General features: G+C 35.8%; 1 long non-coding RNA gene across 1 annotated transcript in view; it reads right to left on the bottom strand.

The window, feature by feature from the left end:
* Positions 1-5086: 5086 nt before the first annotated feature.
* LOC121400034 overlaps positions 5087-23435 on the bottom strand; it is an 83551-nt gene continuing 65202 nt past the window's right edge. The window contains exons 2-3 of the long non-coding RNA XR_005965497.1: positions 7832-7927; positions 5087-5598 (exon numbers count right to left, since the gene is read on the bottom strand). This is a non-coding gene — a long non-coding RNA (uncharacterized LOC121400034). The remainder of the gene's footprint in view (positions 5599-7831; positions 7928-23435) is intronic.

Here is a 23435-nt window from a genome sequence, read left to right as displayed (position 1 = left end):
GAACATTTATTTTACAATGGGCTCATATACAACTTTAATGTATCCACCCTATACAGACTGAGCTAGGAGTAAGATCACTAGCGACTTTTCGCTAGGCATAAACGCCAGCGAATCTTCGCTATGACAAGCCCGCTCTGAATAAGTATCTCTAGTGAAAAGTCTCCAGCGTTCAGTGCCCAGGACACAACTTCCCATTTTAGTGAATTAGCTTAGTGGTAATGAATTTGCGCCTGGTAAAGTGGTGCAAAGCGACAATTTGCCTTTTAGTAAATTTGCCCCTATTAGAGTAGAGACTGTAGCCTGACAAACTGCAAATGATTATGGAGGTATAACATATGGCATCTATATAGTTTGTACTTACCAATACACAATAAAGGCAATTGTCATGATACAAGATTTTACAAGTAATTTGAATGATGTTGTAGATGCAGCTACGTGGAAATTATCCATTTGCAATAAAATATACAATACAAATTTGGGTTACCGAGGACACTACAAACACTTTTTTTTGTGAATTGTTCTTGTTACCTCGACTACATTTTCTTTCTTGCTTACTGCGTATCTTTCCTAACTGTATCATGCTGCAGACACTGTAATGACAAACAATTCAAAACATTACATTATTATTGTGCACAATTTTTTTTTTTTAGCTTTCTTTGCATAGACACTGATCTGAGATAAAGGCATTGAACAAGCACCTGTCAATTACGAAGCATCACCTTAACAGAAAGTCCTCTCCACATTTCCATCAGGAAAACCTTTAGCAGCAAAGGCCAAGAGTTTCAGACAATCTTCCCGCATCATATCAGAATTGTAAGACCCTTGACATGGAGTGCAGCCTGTCTCCAATGAAGACCTTTTGATCACAATGCTCTTTTATTAAGATTTGACTTCACATTATTGCTAATCAATATCTTGCAGCCCTCAGAGCACCTTGTTATAAATATGTCTCCTACAATCAGGCAGGGAGGACCACTAATTGAAGAAAAAGTCAGCGAATCAGGTACCACAGCCCTCAGGCCATAGTCCTGCTTGTACATTTTATCTTGCAGTGTATTCTAGCAATGGTAGAAATAAAATTTGGATACATGACAGGCAAAGAAAAGAAAGATCAATTTCTGTCACTTGCCTCCAATGTTTACTGCTTTTCTGGGTGTTCAGATGGTGTTTTCTTTCATAGCTTAGGGGAACTTAACCTTTTCTAAATGGAAAGCTGGTGTTCCCATGCATTTTAAAGTATTTTATCTCACAGTACCACAATCTGTATTCTGTCATTCTAAACTAGAATGTTAGGACTGTTATACTGTGAGTACATTTATGTGCCTTATTCTGCATATTCTTATATGTTACATGTGATTCCATAAGCTGTTTTAAAATATATTAAATGAAATGGTGTGCTGTATATTTATGCAAATATCCTGTAAATCAGTTTCTTTTTGTGACACTGAACTTTGAATCCTGTTACACAGATATCAACAGATTTTTTAATTAATTTCATGAGATTTATTGTTATCAAACTGCTGCTTATATTTACTTTTTACTTCATATTTTATACTATATTTTGCACAATTTTTAGGGATACTAAAACACTCTCAATTGTTGTCTGCTGTGTATAAAAAGTCATTGATCAGTATCTGAAGTGACTTAAACTCAAAATATAAAATAAAATAATGCTTTTTGTACAAAAAAAATATTTCTTTCCCAATAATTTCCCATTAATAGCATTTTTTTTCATTTTGCTTTGATATCTCATTAAAATGTTATAAGTGATGAAGCCTTGACCTTGAAGGCCATGCATAATACATGAAAGTAAACCTTTAGTAAAATGTATTTTTTTTACTCTTCACTGACTGCTGCGTGCATTTCGTTTTTCTCATCCCCAATGACCCAATAGGGAGAGTTCTGCTAGAGAAGCCAAGGTATGCAGTTGTGGGCTGCAAATCCACTAGTTCCATTAGTTTTCCCCACTGATGACAGCTGCAATATGTTAATGGATTGTGTTTGGATGTGATGGCCTTGCTGCTACTTAGGGCACTATGCTAATTACCATAAGATGGTGACAACAGGTGCAAATGTCACTTCACATCAGCATCAGCCCTATGCGAAAAATAGCTGGCAGCACCAAAAGCGACTAGAAAAATGTATACTTCAGTATGTAGCCTGTGATTATCTGAAGGACTTGCTCTTTAATGCTTATGATTAAAGCATTTACAGCAGAACTTAGGATTTTTTGCAAGTACAGTGTTTTTTAGTTTTCGCTGCCTTTCCTAAAATAAGCATTTTTACATTATAATGGAATAGCGTAATTTATTGCACAGTTTGGGCAATATGCTCAAGCTGTATAATTATGATGTTTTTTTCCATCTTAGTAAGCGTTTTTATTCCTGTTTGGGACTTTTTCATGCTGAATAAAAGAAACAAGACATTAAAATGTGCATTTGTTTAGTAATAGTATCCTGGCCTGTTTGTAAGGCAATATTTAATTATTAAATTATAGAGGGATTTTCTTTTTTCTACAATAATTGATCATTTGCATAATCAGAATTCAACGCCTGTCAATGGTATGTCTGGAAATAATGAGAGTGCTGTTGTAACGGGTGGCAAAGTATTATTCATTACTTTGGCAAATTATATCGCCTCAAATCCACTGAGTGATGCACACAATTGACTCTTTCATTTCATTGTAACACGTTTGAGGGCAATTTCTTTTAGCCTAGGATTTTACTTAATTAGAAACTTCTTTCGCCCTTGCCTAAGAAATATATATGCATACACTTTAAACTTAATCCTTCATTTATATAAGGAAAAGAAAATATTATTTAAATAGGTTTAATATTAACAACTCACAGTATGTTTAATAACCCAGATAAACTTTGTGTTATTTTTTCATTGCTGAAACAATGTTCTATAATATCTCAGTATTACAGGAAAATATATAGTTCATTAACAAAATAAATTTAAAATAGCAAATTTTGTTTAATTTAATACTTTGTTTAAAAAGCTGCTATCAATTCCTTTTGCAATAGACAGATAGAATAGACAGCAGACAGATTAAGACAAACAGACATAAATACAGAGTAGATAATAGCTGATTGGTAGATGATAGAAAGATAGATAGATAGATAGATAGATAGATAGATAACTTTACTGACTATATACTGTAGATTGTAAAATATGCTATTCATATTTTAGCTTTGTCTACTTTATTAAATTATAGAAATTGCTTTTCCAATTTGCACCAACCAATGTTACATTCACAGCTCAATTCTCATCTTTCCTTGTAGTTCATTATTTCTTTATCTGGTATTCCCCAACGCACAAATCATTTAAGGCACTAATGAACAAATCATGCATCAACGCAGAACTACGGTAAAATATTGTTATTGGATTTCCTTATCATTTTGTATGGAATTTGTATGGGTCAGATTTGCTAGTAATATAAAGGGTTAAAACAGGGGGTCAATTTATGATCAAGTTCAAGATATCGATTGCTATCTCCTTATGAGTGGTATTCATGCACTCAAAAAAAGGCACAGTTTTTTTATCCTATTTAACAGTTAATTGTCTGAATCCTTTCTCTCCACATGCAAATTACATTGGGGATTAAGGATCAGGATAGGCATTAGTGCTTAGTGCTTATGCTGAGCTACGCTGAGCACTGACACCCATCCTACAGATTCATAATTCCAACATACATGCTTCCATTAATATAAACAGATGGGTACACATTATGTATAGTAAAGACATAAGTATTTGTTTCATGTTCTAAGTATAAAGCCTACATTTAAACAATTTCTTTAATTTACTAACAATGCAAAAGAGCTTTTGTTCGTGCTAAAATTACATGTAATCTCACATTTGTTTGTTTGTTTGCAACACTTCCAGGTTTTGTTGGATGCACACAAGCAATTGGTTGATTCATTTGTCAAGACAAATTATATTATTGCCCACTTTGCCCCGCTGTGCTCTTTCATGCAAATATGAATGCTAAAATAGCTTTATTTAGTTAACTCCTTGTAAAAATGCACTAAAAAAAAGAGTATTTGAAAAGCAATGTAAATATTATTTTTTTTTTTTTATATAAATTACCCAATTGTATTGCTTATAAAGACACAATAATAAAAGATATGGCATTGTCTCTTCTTTGAGAGTGCAGCGTAAAAACAGCACTTTATCGGGGGAATGTAATAATAGTCGGTAATGGAAAAACTATTCACAATGCAAAAAGTTATGCCTTTGCGCGAACAAATTTTGCTTTGTGCGAATTTAGTATAGCTTTTGTGAACCACTTCCGACAGTGGAAGACCTTTTGTGAATTTTATGGTTTGCGCCAATGCGCAGTAAATGTAATAAAACTTCTTACTGAAAAAGTCGTTGTTTGCTCCAAAAGATTACGACACCTTCAAGCTCTTCTTGAGTGCGCAATTAAAATTCGCAATGCGCAATTACAATTTGCAATGCAATAACAGTTTGAGGAACAAGATTACATTGTGAGATGTGGATTTTTATTCTTATTGGTGCGAATTGTTTTGCTCTTTTCGACTTTCGTTTTTATTACATTCCCCCAAAAGTCTTCTGAAAAGCACTTAACAGCAACTTTATTCGCATGTTGGCACCTGCTGATAGAAGTTTCCTTTTTCCTTTCTTATTTTACAAATTTGTGTTAAAAAATGTATTTTGTTACTTCTTTAAACCCTTCTGCAGCAACAGCACACAACATTGCTTGACCACTTCTAGGATATTTCTGTGCATCAACCTGGTATAATAATGAAGGCAAATTGTTATGGTGTGTCTTCCATAATTAAGTGAACCTCCTTTGTTGCCACAACATGATGGCCCTGTTAGCAGCATTCATTTCACTTCAAGTCAAAGTAGCAAGCTATTGTGTCTGCTTGGAGAGGAGATTATAGGATTATTAGAACCTAATTATTCCAGCTGAGCTACCAATGGAGCTATGGTACTTATACTATTGATTCCTTATGGAATTAGGCTACAGATTCAATATCAAGAAATACAAAAAAAAGCAAGGAGCTTAATTCATATACACCTTTAATAATGAAAACTGGTTATGTGTAAACCACTAATACTTTATTTTATAGTTTTAATGATACATTGAATTAAACAAAAAAAAAATATTAATATATAAATATGATACTATGCTATTCTATGGATTTGTTTTGTGGATACCTATTTAAAAAAAATCTAAATGGAAATTATGTAAGGAATGATCTGATATAAGCAACTGTATTATGATTTCCCTAGATGAAGAGATGGTAAGGCTTAAGGGTATAAAAAATGCATAATTTTGTTTTCCCTCTTTTTTCAACTTTTAGGATCAATACCATGCATTTCAAATAGATTTAGAGGGAATTTATATATGGTGCATGTACTGCATAGCTAAATTATGCCATTGAAGATTAGAATGCACAATATACACACACACACAAACATCTCTTCCAATCTGTGTCAGTTTGCTGAAAGTTCATCCACAACGCATTCTTCGAATCCTGGACAAGCTCCCCATAGAGCACAGAGAGAAAAAATACAGTCATTAGGGGTCCATTCATCAGAATCTCGTGGCTGAAAATCTTGGGCAAACTGGAACATGAAAGGCACCACACTTATTAAAGAAAAAATTCCCCACTGAAAGCCATTGATTTTTTACTCCTTTAAAAAAAATACAAATGTTGCTCCAGTTTTGCAGACTTTGATAGTGAACCTCTAAGTTCTCCAGATTTGCTCTCAATATTTATTTCACAGAATAAAAATAGACAGCTAGTTGGTCACTTTTCTAATAACAGAAAGTAAAATGAATACTTAATATGTAGCAAGAATATAAAGGTGGATCCTAACATTTTATTTGGAGACTATAATATTACATAAAACATGGGCAGATCATGCACTAGCAGCAGGCACAATACCAGTGGCATCATGAGCCTGAGGCACTGGCCCTTAGTAAAGATAAACACACTGCAATAACACCAACCACCCAAGCTGATCTGTAAGAAGGGAAAAGAGAGCTATTGCCCTTTGGACAGAAAAAGTCCTTGGTAAAAGTAAAGTTGAATAATACTGCATTGTATAATACTTATTTGATGTTACAGGACTTAATCAGTGATGGACCTGGTGGATTTCCAACTGCTCTTGCACTGTAACTGACAGAATCCTGCTGACAGTTCATAACTGATGAGTGATGAAAACTATATTTTAACAATTGCAGAACGCCTGTGGGTTACATATCCTAGATCCAACTGCACAGTTGGCCCTCCTATGGATTGTCTTGGGGGGTGGAGATTGAGGTAGAATGACCATTTGCTTTTCTAGATACTGCTGAAGCAATTCAATAAACCTGGAACAAAGTTTTATTTGCCAACCTATAAATATTTTAAATAAAATGATGAATGACTGATACAGAAATGTCATAGTTTACCTTGTAACTCAAGTGGAGTCTGAACCACTGTCCTAGATTTATGTATGACCATAACCTTCAACATTCCTGAAATACATGGGTGACCCATTTATGCTAATGCAATGATGAACAAATGAAAGATATTATAGGAGCAATGAGGTCTACCTAGCTCTGGCCAGGTAGGTTGCAAATAACATCAAAGCTGAGTTTAATGAGAGAGTGGCTTTACTGGTTCAGTTTCTGCCTGCTATATGGTTGTGATTAGGAAATCAGAGACATCTTGTACTTGTTAGGGATGTTGAGGTTGCAACTCTAATCATTTGTACCATAGCAATTTACAATTTTCAGTTTTTTAACATGTGATTAACACTACTGATCATTTTAACATTAATTTGGAAGCAAGCTAAAAAAAAAAAAGACTAGCATTAGAAATGGGTTCTACCTTTTTTAACTAAAATAAAAAAATTCACATAACTAGTCTACATTAAAAGATCAATTGTAAATGGAAAACAGATTATAGAGAGGAAGCCCTGCCCTATATTACCTAACACTAGAATGAAAGCTTTAGAGTACTCCTAATACTTTTCCTGTTCCAGCAGTAAAATATGGTTTCCATTTATGTAAATGGGTAATAGAATGGTATATTCCAGACATATTTCTGCCAGCAGAAAAAAGCCTGCTGAGCATCCACATACTGTGATATTACGCTTAAAGAAGCAGGAAGTAGAGAGACTGAGACCCAGGGCCCTAACTATGAAGCAGGGATCCCCAACCCTTTGAACCCGTGAGCAACATTCAGGTGTTAAAGGAGTTAGGGAGCAATGCTAGCATGAAAAATGTTCTTGGGTGCCAAGTAAGTGCTGTGATTGGTCATTTGGTAGCCCGATGTGCACTGTCAACCTACTTGGGGCTCTTTTTGGAAGAATATGTGTTTGTATGCACTAAAAAAATACCTCCTAGTCAGTAATTCAAAAATAAGTGCTTGGTTTGAGGCCCCTGGGAGCAACATCCAAGGGGTTGGGGAGCAACATCCAAGGGGTTGGAGAGCAACATGTTGCTCACAAGCTACTGGTTAGGGATCTATGTTATAGAGGAAGCAGACCCTGCAGCTGCAGGGGGCCCAGGAGTTATAGGGGCCCCATGAGTCTCTAATTCATATATCATTTTAATAAATATTGGTAAAACAGGACAACCTCTGGATATGTTGGGGGCCCTGAAATGAATTTGCTGTGTGGCCCAGTAACATCTAGTAGACCATTATAACATTTAAATGTGGGACTGTAGACATGCCTGATATTACTAGAAGATAGATCAGCCATGTAAATGTGAACCTAAAAGAGCCTCTAGTGGCAGCAAAAGGTTGTAAAGCATTGACTGCCCCCATACACATAGAAGGATTAGATTAGAGTGAAGAGCTCTCACCATTCTATCTCTCCTGCTGTAGCGGGCGTCCAGGCTGAAGAGCTCTCATCATTCTATCTCTCCTGCTGTAGAGGGCATCCTCTTATGTCCGCAGTTCTGTGTAGCAATAAGCATGAACAATGAACAAAAAAAACACATATACAGAAGGTTGCTGTTAAACATTACAGGGGTAAGGGGCAATAACTTTGATTTCAGAAGGCTGGAGACCAAATACAGAGGCGGAATCCTTTGGATTTAAATGTAATAAAAGCCTTTTTGAATTTGTTGACACATACAATCTTAATATTAAGGCACACATATTTATTTGTAATGGTTTCTAGAGCTAGATAGCAGGGTGCATTACTGTTATCTAAAAGACATGACACGTACAAGATTTTAAAGGCCCACACATGTCCTTACTGAATTACTTTGTAGTCCTCTTGCTAATTACCTGTCAAAATATGCACGAAGTGTGGAAGGCAAAGCTTTACATTAATATCTTGGAGTGCTCTATATTCACCAGAACAGCCTGCTTTAAAGCACGTTTGTGCTGAATCCCTAGAAGTATTACAATCACAGAAGTTCCTGAATCCTTCCATCTGCAGGCATTCTTTAATGAATATGTGCTGAATATGAAACTAAAGTTGATATAAATGTGCTGGGTGAGACATCGGCTAATAAGCATACTTTTTGGCCATTTTGCAGTAGGACAATTGATAAATTAGTCAAATGAAAATTGTCTCAGCTAGCAGTGGCTTGTGATAATTCTGAATTCCAATGGAATAAAAAGCTAATCAAAAATAATTTCCCCCAATAGTGAGTATGTTCATTTTATTGCAATTAGGGAAATACAGATACATGCCGGTTCAAAGTTTTGATCTTTTTCCTTGCAAATCCGTATTTATTCACCTGCAATATTTTCAATCTTGGTTGCTGTATTTGCATACAGAATGCCTTATTATACAAATGGGCTTGAATTGTTCACCATCTCTTTTCATTAAATGAATAAGTGACAACACAGGCTGCAAAGCAATACAAATAATGCAGATACAGCATTTGAAAGAAAACATGCAAAAAAAAAATGAGGCAATCAAACTTTACTAAAAACTTTCTTCAGCTTCATAAGGAAAGTTCTGTTTGACATGAACGTAAAGGGACACTATGAGCTTCATTTGCAAAGGACCAAAAATCACGGCTCTTAAAAACTCATGCAATAATGGGTTGCACCCAGCCCTTTCAAAAGTGCTACTGCACTCTACACCCAGACAGATTAAAACCAGGTATGGGAGAATTGCTGTGAGATGCAAAAGAGCTTGTATCCAACACCTTCCTTAAGCAGCTGGTAAATACAGGGTTCCCTTGAGCCTTGCCCACCCTTCTCTCCAGACTGAGCACTCTAAATGAAGGGCAAGCAGTATTGCAGGGGACACCCGGCTATGGAGCTAGTTAGAACAAGATGAACCTTATTACTTTTTTATTTTTTAATTTTACCTTTACGTTCCTTTACACACATAATTTTATTCCCTTCTCTTTTTTACCCAGTTTCTTTGAAGGTGTTAATCACTCAGTTTGCATTTTTAATCTTATGTAAGTCGTGATACATCAATAGCTAACTGGCCACAATGTTCCTTCTCATAAAGCATAGTCTTCCTGTGATATCAGAACTGCCGCACAAGAAGCCAGTAGGGAGTTTGGCCTACAAAGCTTTGGTATGTAGCATGATGTCTTTACTTTGTGATCAGTCTCAGCCATGCTGAGCATGTATGGCACCTTAGGGGTGATTTTGCCAGATCATACTTGTATCCTATCATATTGCAGCTAGGCTTTGTAAACTGAAATTTTCAGTTCTCTGCATATTTTTATATTTTTTTTCACGGGAGGAATCTTTTAAAGCACATCTTGTTTTTTGCCATCCCAGACCTGTGAAAACACAGCAGCTGGATGCTTCTGTGCCATTGTGCCAACCATAGGTTCCCTAAGGTCTGTCACTGACCTAATGAGCCCCATGTATCGTTGCAGCCATCGGATAGCCTTTCTTTTGCTTGCTATATCATCCTGTTAGCACCTGCCGGAGTGTTTCAAGCAACTGAAGAACAAAAATCTAAGCTCTTGCTGTGTGTTCTAATATAAAACTCTATCACAGAAACATTGCTGGTCTTTTCAGAACCTTGAGGTACCCAATAAAAAAAAAAATCATACAAAAGACAAAAAAGTAAAATACTAAGAATGTAGAAGAAATAAGTAAACTTCAATAATTACATTTAGTAAATAACTTCAAAGCAATATAAAATAAAAATATATAAAGTATAGTATACCTGTAAATACCCTACCTTATGTTACTCCAAACATCCAAAATACAATGGCTGCTCATAGAAATACCATGGTGCAAGTCCCCTGGATAATAAGACAGAAGCACTAACTATGGGAATGCATGGGGTTAAAAGAGCTCATTAATTCTTTCACCTTTCAGGAGGTTGGGAGAGGGTAAAATGGTTGGAAAAAACAATGATTTATGAGTGCCTTTTGCTGAAAGGGTTAAAAACAATTAGGTTTTGCAATTTTAAAAAACATAGTATTGCCCTGTTAATACTGTAGTGTGCAAATGAGCACCATTGAGCACCATGTGTGGTCAGTATGTACCAAAAACTTTTTAATGTGATTATTAATAAATAACTTACTTTTATTACAAAAAAAGCCTTGGGACATATATCTTTTTGGATATAATTTATGCATTGTGACTGCCTTTGGAATTGGCGTGTGTCCCTCTGGCTTGGATAGTGATTTACAGAAATCAGCCACGTGGACTTCCGACTAGTAAATAATCCATTTTCTGGAAACCCATTATCCAGAAATGTCCAAATTACAGAAAGGCCATTTCCCATTGACTCCAACTTATTTAAATAATCCAAATTTTTAAAAATTATTTATTTTTCCCTTTTCCGTTTTCTCTGTAATAATAAAACAATAAATTGAACTGGATCCAAACTAATTTTTTTGGAACACAACCAGCCTATTGGGCTTATTTAGGGGGTTATTTATTAAAAGTCCAGTTGTATTTTCACAAAAAATTAGAGTTTTTAAAGAATATACCGAACCCAAAAATACTCCAGCTAAAACCTGTCAAATTCACGTAAAAGTCAATGGCAGAGGTCCCTTTATCCACTTGATGCTTTTTACCTTCATGGTTTTTGGGGGTATTACCCTCGTTTGCGCTCTAAAATTCAATAAATTTGAGGTATTCAAGGTTTTTTAGCCTATAAACTTGACAAATTTGAGGTATTCAAGTTTTTACGTTCGGATTTTTTCATAAATAAGCAAACATTCGAATTGTGAGTTTATTCGAGGTAGAAAAAAACCTCTACATTCAAGGTTCAAGGTTCAAGGTTTTTTTTTTATTCATTTTTTCATATTAATGGCAACATTGGTACAGACATCATTTGTCATTGGTATAGACATTGCGTTTGGTTAGACTATGTTTGATGGTGGTCTCGTTTTTTCATGGTTACATGAAATCAGAAAGCATTTGATGTCTCAACAGTAATTAGTAGCGATAATGTAAGGTCAAACAGGAAAAAGAAAGGGAAAGAAGGAAATGGAGTAAAAGGAGGGTGGGGGGTTAGGAGTATTGCGTAAAGTAAAGGTGGGCGGGGTGGAAGGAGTAGGATTAGTAGAGTTTCCGATCTCACTTTTTCTGTCATTGCCCTTTACTTGTTTTTTAGGTAATAGAGGGGTCTTCATCCTCAGTGTGTTGACAGATGGTATTTTTCTTTCCAGTTCTTTACATGGAAGATTTCATTTAAGGAGTATTCAACCCGTAATTAAAAAAAACCCTTCCCCCTACCCTGGGTAGACCCCCCTCCCTCCTCCCCCCAGCCTACCTGCCCCCCCCCCCCGGGCAAATGCTCCTAATTTTTTACTCACCCCTCCATGGAGATTCTGGCCTTGGACTCACAGCAGCCAACTTCTTCTTCTCCGGTAATCTTTGTGTCTTGACTGCATTTTCGGCGCATGCGCAGTTGGAGTAAATTTCCGGTCCCAAACCACTGTGCATGCGCCAAAAGTCCCCAAAATTTTTCCGAAATTTTGGTGACTTTAGGCGCATATGCAGTGGTTTGGGACTCCAACTGCGCATGTGCCGAAAATGCCGTCAAGACACGAATATTACCGGAGAAGAAGAAGATGGCTGCTGTGAATCCGAGGCCAGAATCTCCATGGAGGGGTAAGTAAAAAATTAGGGCCATTTGCCCCGGGGGGGCAGGTAGGCTGGAGGGTAGGGGGAAGGGATTTTTATATTACGGGTTGAATTCTCCTTTAAGATAATTCTTATTCCTGTGGCCTTCTAGCATCGCCCTAGCACTCCCATTCTCCTAGCAGAGAAAACAATATCCCAGCATGCAGGGAATGATGTTCACATAACCTTAACAGATAAGGTTAGGTTAAGGAAGTATTTTAACAAATCATTTATATCTTAAAACAAAAATATTAAACACCCACTACATTTTGGGTACAGGGTACTCTATGTTACGCAGCAGGCAAGTTTTAATTTGAAATTGTTACATTTAGAAAATTCTGCTCATTTATGTATTACATGCAATAATTAAAATTAAAACATTTGGATTATAGCTATAAGTTATAGCTAAAGGCTAATCATGTAATAATTAAGTAATGTGTGGACAACCTTGGCATTAATGCAGCCCTAGCTTTGTTTTACCTGTTTAATTCAGCCCTCGCTTTTACCTGTTTGACATGCCTGCTTTACAGCTTCCGTAGAGACTTTGGGTTAATTGCATTATGCCTGAAAGACATTCTGAAATGAATAAAAGAAGCTGTGAGTCAGTGAACTAGTCAGGCTGTGTTGCAGGTTACAGTAAAAATCTCCATTCTCATTGACCTGAAACCCAATAGCTAAATAATGGCAAACCACATAATGGCTAGTCATAGAAACAGATCCTGCACCTGCTTTCACGGCTGTAAAAAGAGGAGAAATTTATCCTGTGAATATTGTGGGGTGGGGGGGTGACATTTCCATATATGTTTGAAAAACAAGTTATCTTGCCTGATTTTTACAGGCCCTAGAAATATTAAGCTGTGGGGCAACAGTAATTTATTTTTGTATACCATTGCAATGACAAATAGGGGCAAAATCTAGGAAAAAATGTGATTATCGAATGAAGTAAAGATACACTTTCTATCGACTTCTATGGCATCTCGGCAAATTTTAATTGGTGTCATTTTCATTTTTCTTTTTCGCATTAAGCAAAATCATGAAAAAAATGGTAAACTACAATTTTTTTGCAATTTGCATGCATTGCTACAAAATCGTGGTCATGTTTTATCATGCATTTAAATAAATCAAACATTTCATTGTAGCTTACCCCTTTATCTGTGGTGCAGCCATGAGATCCTCATGACACTTGCATAACCAGTCTGTAGAGTTTGATATCAGGGTTGGGTTATAAAAACAAATGTCAAACACTGAACATCCCCCAAAAGAAATGTTACACTCATATGAAAAAATCTAAATAATATGGAACAACCACAGCTAAAGAGGTAATACTCGTTGACTTTCTCCTATTTAAGAAGAGAATTCCGAAAATATGCAACAAAATAATGTGAGTCAGCTTGAAATGCAGAGCTTATGCTTTTGGGCTCCAATGTGTTTATTTACCAAAATACCTGTCGACATCTTGTATAAGTGGATGGTTCCTGAGAAGTTTAGTTGTATTCAATCAAATTGTGTCCAAACACATAAAAAGAAGCAAACAAACTCTCTTCTTATATAATTAGAAATCCAATTAAAGCATGTATACTGCTTCTTATTCAGAATACCATTCACAGTTTTGCTCTTTAAACATAACATTCAATGCTCATATGCCATTCTATGTAATATATGCCCTGGGAAACTTGCACCTTCAAACATATTCTAGGAAACTCAGATCAAGTTATCAAAAATATTTCCATAATAGTATTTAGTATAATGAACCTAAAAATGATTACTTATATTTAGAGTGACAGTAACTGGATAATCTGTCTGCTGCATCATTTCATTTTACATCTTTAAACAGAGAAACGGTGAGGATGTTTTTTTGAATATGAATCTATGTTATTCTAGGCATACTAATAAAATAAAAGCAGAAATTCATCCATAATACCAATCCCCCTAGATTGTAGGCTCTTTGGTGCAGGGCCCTTTGACCTTATGTGCCCCGTGACTGGTAATTTCATTTGTTTGTATCTGTATGAGTTCTTTCAATTCAGTGTTGCAGAATATGTTAGCAATTTATAAACTATAATAATAATAAATTCTATAATCGAAAGCTCTTGTAAACAATTGATACGCAGATATATAATCTATACATTTACAGATTTCTAACACCAGTAAATAATATCTTTCTTTGCTGTTACATCCAGTTTTCAACACATACAATCCTAAAGAGGGTATTTGCCATGGTTCCAAAATAATCAATAACTTTACAGCTATGTTTAACATTATTTGGTTTAGGATCCCACGCCACCTTCAAAGGAACATGAAGTAAGGCCCTCTCTAAGGTCATTCATTCCACCGCCTGCTCTGGGTTATTTAAAGTGGTCCATGGGGTCCCCACTTATATGTTGAAATTAGCTAAGCAAAGGATACCATGGAATGCCACATATTTCTAGATAGTACACAACATTTCCACTTCTCCACAAGAGCCTCTCAGCGCCCAGAGAGAGTATACAGTGTAGTGTATATTTATGGTATTTTGAAAAGGGGAGGCTGATTTGCTTGATTGATTTATATGGTTATATTAAATTGGTCCTTAGCAATAAATATAGAATACATTCAAATATGAAAATCAAAAAAGAAAAATGCAAGAGAGATAATTTTGTGTGATGCAATGCATCCAACAATGTTCCTCTTCAGAATAACAAAACAAGTTAATTGAAAGCCTCCCTGTGAAGCTAACACTTGTAATTTACTAAAGTACAGTAATCAGTTACCCCCAAAACCCATCAAGCCCTATGCAATGAAAAGTGCAAATACAGTAGGGAACAGTTGTGCTAAATTGGCCGCAGTCATTGCATGACAAAATCCCTTTCAGTAAATGTACTTGCATCAAAAGTCTCTCCTTGTACTTCTGTATGATTTTGCTTGGTGTCACCCTTCTGTTCAAAAGATAGGAAAATGGTGTGAGTAGCTTATGAGTAAGTGCTCCAATAGGCAAGAAACATGTTTAACTTTTTAACTACTTTTTTTTTTTTTTTGAAAACTCACACCATTTTCCTATCTTTTGAGTTTGTACCAGGCACATGAACTGTGATGTTTTTTTCCATGTACTATTTCATTTTTGGATTTACCTATGCATTTGATGTGATGGTGATTTATGATTTTGCATTATTTTTGACACTCTACACTGCTCGTTTTTTGTTGGGAGTCTCCCTCCTAATCCAGATTAAGCACAGAGCACCTAAAAAAACCCAGGAACTACTGCCAACTCCAAAGGTTGAGCTAGCTACAGGATTCCCACTGTGCCCTTCATCAACTGGTGCAGCAAACTTCCATCTATAGAATTCATCATCTATCAGGAATTTCCCATAGTCTTGTATGGTGTAAAAAACCCACAATATAGAACTTATCTTGAGTTTTAATATTAGAAGCATAGGATAAAATGTTTTTCAACTGCAGTTGGGTAATTCTTTTTGGGGTAAAACAGCAATAGGTAAGTGGGGAAATTGTAGTATTTTATAGAACGCCCTTAGCCAGTTTTCAACTAGTCTTCATTTTGAATACTTTTTTTTAATTGCCTTTCTTTTTAACCTCTTTCCAGCAACCAAAAATCTCTATGAGACTACAATTTTATTGTTATTGTTACTTTTTAGTAACAAAAGAAGTAACAACAGTCTATGTTAGAAGCCACTGCCTGGTAGTTAGGGTTGATTGGTTTTATGCGTAATAGATCTTGCCAGACTAACTTAATTTCTTTTTGTGAGAAGGTGAGCAGGGATCTCAATTCTGGGATGGCAGTGGATGTGATTTACTTAGACTTTGCTAAAGCATTTGATACAGTGCCACACAAAAGGTTACTGGTTAAATTAAGGAATGTTGGCCTGGAACATAGTATTTGTACCTGGATAGAGAACTGGCTAAAAGATAGACTACAAAGAGTGGTGGTAAATGGAACATTTTCTGATTGGACCAGTGTTGTTAATGGAGTACCACAGGGCTCTGTACTTGGTGCTTTTCAACTTGTTTATTAATGACCTGGAGGTGGGCATTGAAAGCACTGTTTCTACTTTTGCAGATACAAAATTGTGCAGAACTATAGGTCCCTTTTCAGAGTGATTTGACTAAGTTGGAAAACTGGTCAGCAAACTGCAAAATGAGGTTCAATGTTGATAAATGCAAGGTTATGCATTAACTCAAGGGATGAAAACATAATTATGCCTCTTTATAGGTCCCTGGTAAGGCCTCATCTGGAGTATGCAGTGCAGTTTTGGACTCCAGTCCTTAACAGGGATATAAATGAGCTGGAGAGAGTTCAGAGACGTGCAACTAAACTGGTTAGAGGGATGGAAGACTTAAATTATGAGGATAGACTGTCAAGGTTGGGGTTGTTTTCTCTGGAAAAAAGGCGCTTTAGAGGATATTATAGACAAATAGCAGGGGACCTTTTTACCCATAAAGTGGATCACCGTACCAGAGGCCACCCCTTTAGACTAGAAGAAAAGAACTTTCATTTGAAGCAACATAGGTGGTTCTTCACAATGAGGACAGTGAGGTTGTGGAATGCGTTAATGCGTGGCTTGGGTGATTTCTTGGACAGACATAATATCAAAGGCTATTGTGATACTAAACTCTATAGTTAGTATAGATATGGGTATATATCATTTATGTGAGGGTGGGAGGGGGGGTGTGTATGGATGCTGGGTTTTCATTTGGAGAAGTTGAACTTAATGGACTTTTTCAACCCAATTTAACTATGTAACTATGTAACCATAGCAACCAAATAGCTGCAGGAGAGCTACTCAACAAAAAGGAAAATAATTTAAAATTCACAACAAATAAAAAATATCACCAAAATCATTGTCAGCATCATACTCAAAGTTCATTTAAATGGGAATATTGCTTTAATGCGGTCCTCCATTCAAGGAATAATGAAAGAAATGTAATTCCAAGCAAGTTTCCAGTACATATTCTTTAAACATTACCAACTGTTATTTATAAATGTAACTTCATCTAAAATCAGTGTTTGTTCATCGCTCTCTGTTCTATAGGTCTGACTTATAAAACAGGGGTCAGATCTCCTATTGAAGTTTAATGAGCTGGCTTGAGTCATTGTTTCAGGAGTGAGAACTATGAGTGCTGAGAATGTAAATAGAAAGACAGACACTGATATCACTTGAAAGTACATTTACAAAAAAAAAACTTTAAAATCACTGAAAATGTTTAATGAATGTATATAAGAATGAATTAAATACAAGATTACTCAGCACTATGAATGACTAATTCAGAAACCATATGAACAGAAAAGTTGCTTTTAAAAGTTCCATCTATAAAAGTTAATATGAAGGTGAACATCCCATTGTATTCAGGTGCTTTACAAATATACAGCCATTTAACCACATTTACCATATGGCATTGCAGACTTCTACATTTCAGTTAAATATGATTCTTTGTGTTTATTTTTTTTTCTGAGGCCAAACAATATCAGGGATGGCATTTACATCCTCTCCATGAACCACGGAATGGTAATTTGTTGCTGAGAAATATTCTGTCTTCTTAAATGGTTTGATAGTTCCAAGTAATGTTAACAAATAGGAAAATGCAGTCACAATGGAAGAAAAAAAGTGTGTGGAATGCACAAATGGGTATAATATTGTATACATTAAATCATTCCTCCCTGCTTCCAGGTCACATTAACCAATGCAAATAAATGTTACTGAACTTTAAAGATCTCCCAGAACATGGATACAAAGTGCTGCACATTTCAAATACCATTATGTTTGTGTAAAGTGGATACATAGTGCCCATTATCTTTACAATAACTTCATTGTCATATAAGCATAATAAATGATTTTAGCAATGCATACAAGCATCATAAAGTGCTCAAGAAAGAAAACTGCATTTAGTTTTGAAAACCCTTATGGCATAAAATGAACCTAATGTACTTTTTTTTTCTATTTCTCACTGTAGTTGCTAGTCCTGCTATTTATAGGCATAATAAAGGTATAATGTTTGCTTCAGAAATAGTATCTGGTTAAAGCTGCATTTACATTTATAGGGTTGCTTTATATGAGTTGCACTGTCCACTTTACTGGAGCTTATGTAGTTGCCTGGAGCAAAAACAATCCTGTAAAATAAATATGACATTACATGAAGTCATAGAGTATGTCACATGCTATGTTGGTACCATCTAATAAGTGTGTCATACTCATTTACGTTTTAGTTTTTGACATCTGGGCAACTGATTAAGGTTTTTAAAGCTACAGATCCCTTAAAGAAAAATGCAAGTATTTATGGGACCCTCGTTATAGTTTTAAGAATAAATATACTGAGAATGTCTCTTCTGTCCAGCACAGAAAGTGACTCCACTTCACGTCTGCCTTTGTTAAAGATGGTTTATTCATTATTAAGTGCTATAATGTTAAGCAATCATATCACACTAATTCTACAGAAATATATAAGCTATCTATATAATACCAATTAGACAACTTGTTATCTACAAAAACCCCTAGATCCTTCTCATTTAAGGAAACTCCCAACACACTGCCATTTAGCGTATAACTTGCATTTATATTATTTTTGCCAAAGTGCATAACCTTTATTTATCAACATTGAATCTCATTTTCCAGTTTCCCAACTTAGACACATCTCTCTGCAAAATGGCAGCATCCTGCATGGAACCAATAGTTCTGCAGAATTTAGCCCACCTCCAGGTCATTAATAATCAAGTTGAAAAGCAAGGGACCTAGTACAGAGCCATGCGGTACACCACTAACAACACTGGTCCAATTAGAAAATGTTCCATTTACTACCACTCTTTGTAGTCTATATTTTAACCAGTTTTTATTTTAACCAGGTACAAATATTATGTTCCATTCCTTAATTTACCCAGTAACCTTTTGTTTGGCACTGTATCAAATGCTTTAGCAAAGTCTAAGTAAATCACATCCACTGCCATCCCAGAATCGAGGTCCCTGCTCACCTTCTCATAAAAAGAAATTAAGTTAGTTTGGCAAGATCTATTACGCATAAAACCATGCTGGCACACACTCATAGTATTATGATTTGCTATAAAGTCCAGTATCTTATCCTTTATTAACCCTTCGAAAAGCTTTCCTACCACTGACGTCAGACTAACTGGCCTATAGTTTTGAGGCTGAGAACGGGATCCTTTTTTGAATAGAGGCAATACATTAGCAATTCGCCAGTCTCTCGGCACTATGCCAGATCTCAATGAATCCTGAAAAATTAAGTAAAGAGGTTTGGCAATCACAGAGCTAAGCTCGCTAAGTACCCTGGGATGAATACCATCTGGGCCCGAACCTTTGTTGTATTAGAATTGGGACTATTAAGAAGTAAACTGGTTCCTCATTTGTGTAGACAGACGAGAACTATGAGTTCAGAATCTGCGCCTTTATTTTGTTTTCATCAACCAGCTGACCCCTCTGATACTAAAGGTCCCACCCCTTCCTGCTTCATTTTTTTAACATTAACATATTTTAAAAATAATTTTGGATTTTTTTTACTGCTTGCTGCAATATCCTTTTCCATATCAATTTTAGCTTGCCTTATAGCTTCTTTGCATGATTTATTAGCCTCCTTGTACCTTATAAATGATTCCTTGGGGCTACCTCAAGTCTCAGACCAGGGAATGTTATTTTATTTATATATTCTTTTTCAATACTACTTCTTTGCTGATGATACTCAGATGGATATCTACTCACCTCAACCTAGATTTCATTTTTCTCTTTTTACCTTGGATGTCCCACCACAACCATAAATTAGATCCGTCATATATAGAAATAGAGATGACTTTTCTAAAAACAAAAACATCCACTACTATCCATACTACAAATTTTAGGCATTTCCATGTCCTTTTAGTGTTGTGTGGGGATAAAACAATTCTGGCAAAATAGATTATTGCAGATTTTTCATATCAAGTACCTTCAATGTTTTGTGGTAGTGCTAGGTTTAGTGCTAGGTTGCAGAGTTTACTATCTGATCTTTAAAATATTGTTATGCTAGTGTACAAATTCTATGAACATTAACTATAATCTATCAATGTCATCAGAGAAACAGTTATTCTGATTTTGTATTGAATAACAATGGGCAGCAGTGGACTATGCAGGTATGCAGAGATTACTGAGCAGGACCTACTTTACAAATACCTTTAAAAGCATCTATGAATATTTGCAACTTAGTAGCAGGTACTTTTCTGCAACTAATTATATCCAGGTTTTATGAAATTACATATTTTAAAACTGCTATTGAATTGTTTTGCATAGCTAGGCTTTCTTACTGTGCTTAGAAATCCTAAATCCTTTATGCAGAAACCCATTATCCAGAAAGCTCCCAATTAGGGGAATAGGCTCCATTTTGATAAAAAAAATTAAACAATTATTTCCTTTGTCTCTGCAATAATAAAACATTAGTTTGTACTTTATCATTCATTATGATATAACGAATCCTTATTTGAGACAAAAGACTCCTATTGAGTTTAATTAATGTATTTTAGTTGATTTAGGGGCAGATTTATCAAAGGTCGAGGTGAATTTTCGAATGACGAGCTATTTTTTGTGTACTTCGACTAGGGAATAGTCCAAATTCGATTCAAATTTGAAAAACATTTGAATATCGAAATTTATCATGTACTGTCTCTTTAAAAATTCAACTTCAACCATTCACCATCTAAAACCTGCAGAATTGCTGTTTTAGCCTATGGGGGACCTCCTAGAACCCACTTGGAGTCAACTGGTGGACTTAGAAAACTTCCAATCGAATTCGATCGAATGTGCTATTCCTTCGAATTCAGCCGAACATGGACCTATTTGATTAAAAACGGACCTATTCAACCCAAAAAAAAAACTTTGACTTAATTTTGGCTGGTCTTTTTCAATATGGAGATCCAAATTAGGAAAATAAAACCCTAGGTCCTGAGCGTTCTTTATAACAGGCCCATACCTATATGGTTATTAAAGCAACTCAAATCACAGTCAATAAGTATGTTAGAAATGTTTGTGATAGATAGTAAGCAGACATAACTAACAGATTAAATGACACTGGCCATGCGAAAAAGTGTCACTGTAACATTTTCAGAATTTAAGAAAGTTAATTACCTATAATACTACTCTCTTAAGCATTCAATATTCTTTTTATTTTCAAAGGCAATCTGTTTTGACATACAAATACAGTATGAAAGAGCTGCAAGACTGTGTTATTATCTGCAGAGGATTCTTCAAGCACATTGCAGGAAACATAGGATGCTCAGATGTCAGGGTGGAAAAGTTAAATAATCAGAATTTTTTAAGCTCAGCAGCCCTGTGCACAGCCATTGTACAATCCCCAAGTAACAGGACAAATGCTTATAGCTGCTGATCAACTTCCACATCAATGCATCAATCAAGGAGTGAAACAGACATTGCAAGATGTTCCAGCCCTGCACAGAAAAGAGAGCAAGTGGCACACCAATAACTAATTCATATCTTTGCATATATAATACAAACCTGTGTTTTAATACAGTGTTCAAGAAAATATAATAAAATATGTTGCACTAAATTCACCCAGCTACCAAGTGTTCTTCATAGTATTGTGTATTATTAAAGGGGACATGTCACCTTATGAAATAATTACAAATCTTATTTTGTCATATTAGTCAAGCAAAATAAACTTTACTTACAATGTTTAAATAATTTACATTTTGTTTCCTTACATCTGGGAATTCATAATTATAGCTAACAGGAAGGTGCCATTTTGTGGGCACTGTTATTAAGGCAAGCCTTGCATCATCTCACGATCTTGTTTGTGCTCCGGAATAGTGGACCTGATGCCCATGCATTGGCCACACAATTAAATGGTGAGGAGGGGGAATGTGGGGAGTGTAGTGATATTACTAAGTTCTGAATGGAAAGTGAATGCCCTGCCTCTATGCCTAAGGAGGGGCAGGCAATATATGATTGGCAGCTGAGATTTTTAAATGAGTTTACAGCAGGTATGAATGCTTCGATAAAAAAGAAATTTGGATTTCATGTTTAATTTGAAAAGGACTTTTAGGTCCACTTTAAAGAAACATTTCTATCGAAGAAACACCATGTGAAACAGTAAGTGACAAAGGTAAGTCAAATATGAATTGAAATAACAATTGATGTTACTGAGTTAAGATGTTTCAATGTTGATGAGGAAAATTGCTTTATTTGTTACTGGCACCCTAGTGCCAAGGCCACACAAAGGCAATGGTGAGTGTAACATGACAATGGGATCCTATATTCTCTGTGTCGTTTGCCATAGAACATTAAGGAGGAGAGCACAGTGGGAATTTTGTTTATTGATAAAATACAATAACAAAGTAAAAAATCAATAACAATGCACACTGCACAGAACACAGGATAATCAAAGCTCTGAAATAACAACAAAACAGATGAAATGAAAGAATAAATCTGTAACCTTCAATATTATTAATAAAGTTTATCTTTCCGTTCATCAATCATTTACTTTGAGTGCAGGGTTTTAGAGATTTAGCTGCTGATGTTTCCTCTTCTTCTGATCTTTCACCCTGAACCCCTCTTATTCCTGGGGATCCCTTTCTCTCTTCTAGGAAGACACTTTGCTCCTCCCTGAAAGCTACACAACCATCTTCCAACTTCCCCTTCCTGATAGAATACTCTTCCAACCTCTTAAAGCCTCCTGAGAGCTTTTGTTTCACTGGGGAATCTAGAGCTGCCAACAACTGCCCACTCCTCAGAAACCTTTTTAGTTCCTTTTCCTCCTGTTCCACCATCCCCCCTCAACCTTCCGAATAATCAAAATGTCTGGAAAACTAGTCATTTGTTTTCAAATGGCACATGAACCAATATCAAAGGAAAATCAATATATCTTTGTTTGTGATTTTGGCATATTCATTGCTCATGTGTGTCACAAGCTGTATTATTCACATTATGCATGTAACAGGTGGATGGGTCAGGGTCTGCCTTATCCTTCATTACTATATACTGGTTCCAGAACCTTCCAGGCAAGGGGTTCAACTCCCGGTAGGCACAATATGATTTGACTCTTTATCTTCAAGTGGGGCCCCGCTTATGGTATGGAGGATGGGATTGCCACTCTGGTATAAACACACAGCAATCAGTCTTGCTCAAATAACTTTGGGTGGCAGTGGTTCTTTAAAACAACCAAATGCTTATTGCACTGATAATACACTTGTCAATTACTTCACATATTCATGGTGCATAATCAGATGGTACACTCCAAGAACAAGTAATGGCAGCAGGTCATTTACACAAATGCATCACTCATGTAGTGTCGGACTGGGATGCCAGGGGACCACCAGAAAACCTTAGACTATGGGCCCACTTTCCAAACTATTATTCCTCCTCTCCTCACTCACTTCTTTATTTTCCTAGTCTTTTATATCTACGTACTATACTC

Source organism: Xenopus laevis, chromosome 2L (genome assembly GCF_017654675.1).
Source record: "Xenopus laevis strain J_2021 chromosome 2L, Xenopus_laevis_v10.1, whole genome shotgun sequence".
NCBI classification, from domain to species: Eukaryota; Metazoa; Chordata; class Amphibia; order Anura; family Pipidae; genus Xenopus; species Xenopus laevis.
Note: the sequence above shows the minus strand (reverse complement) of the source record. Positions and strands in the feature narration are given on the sequence as shown.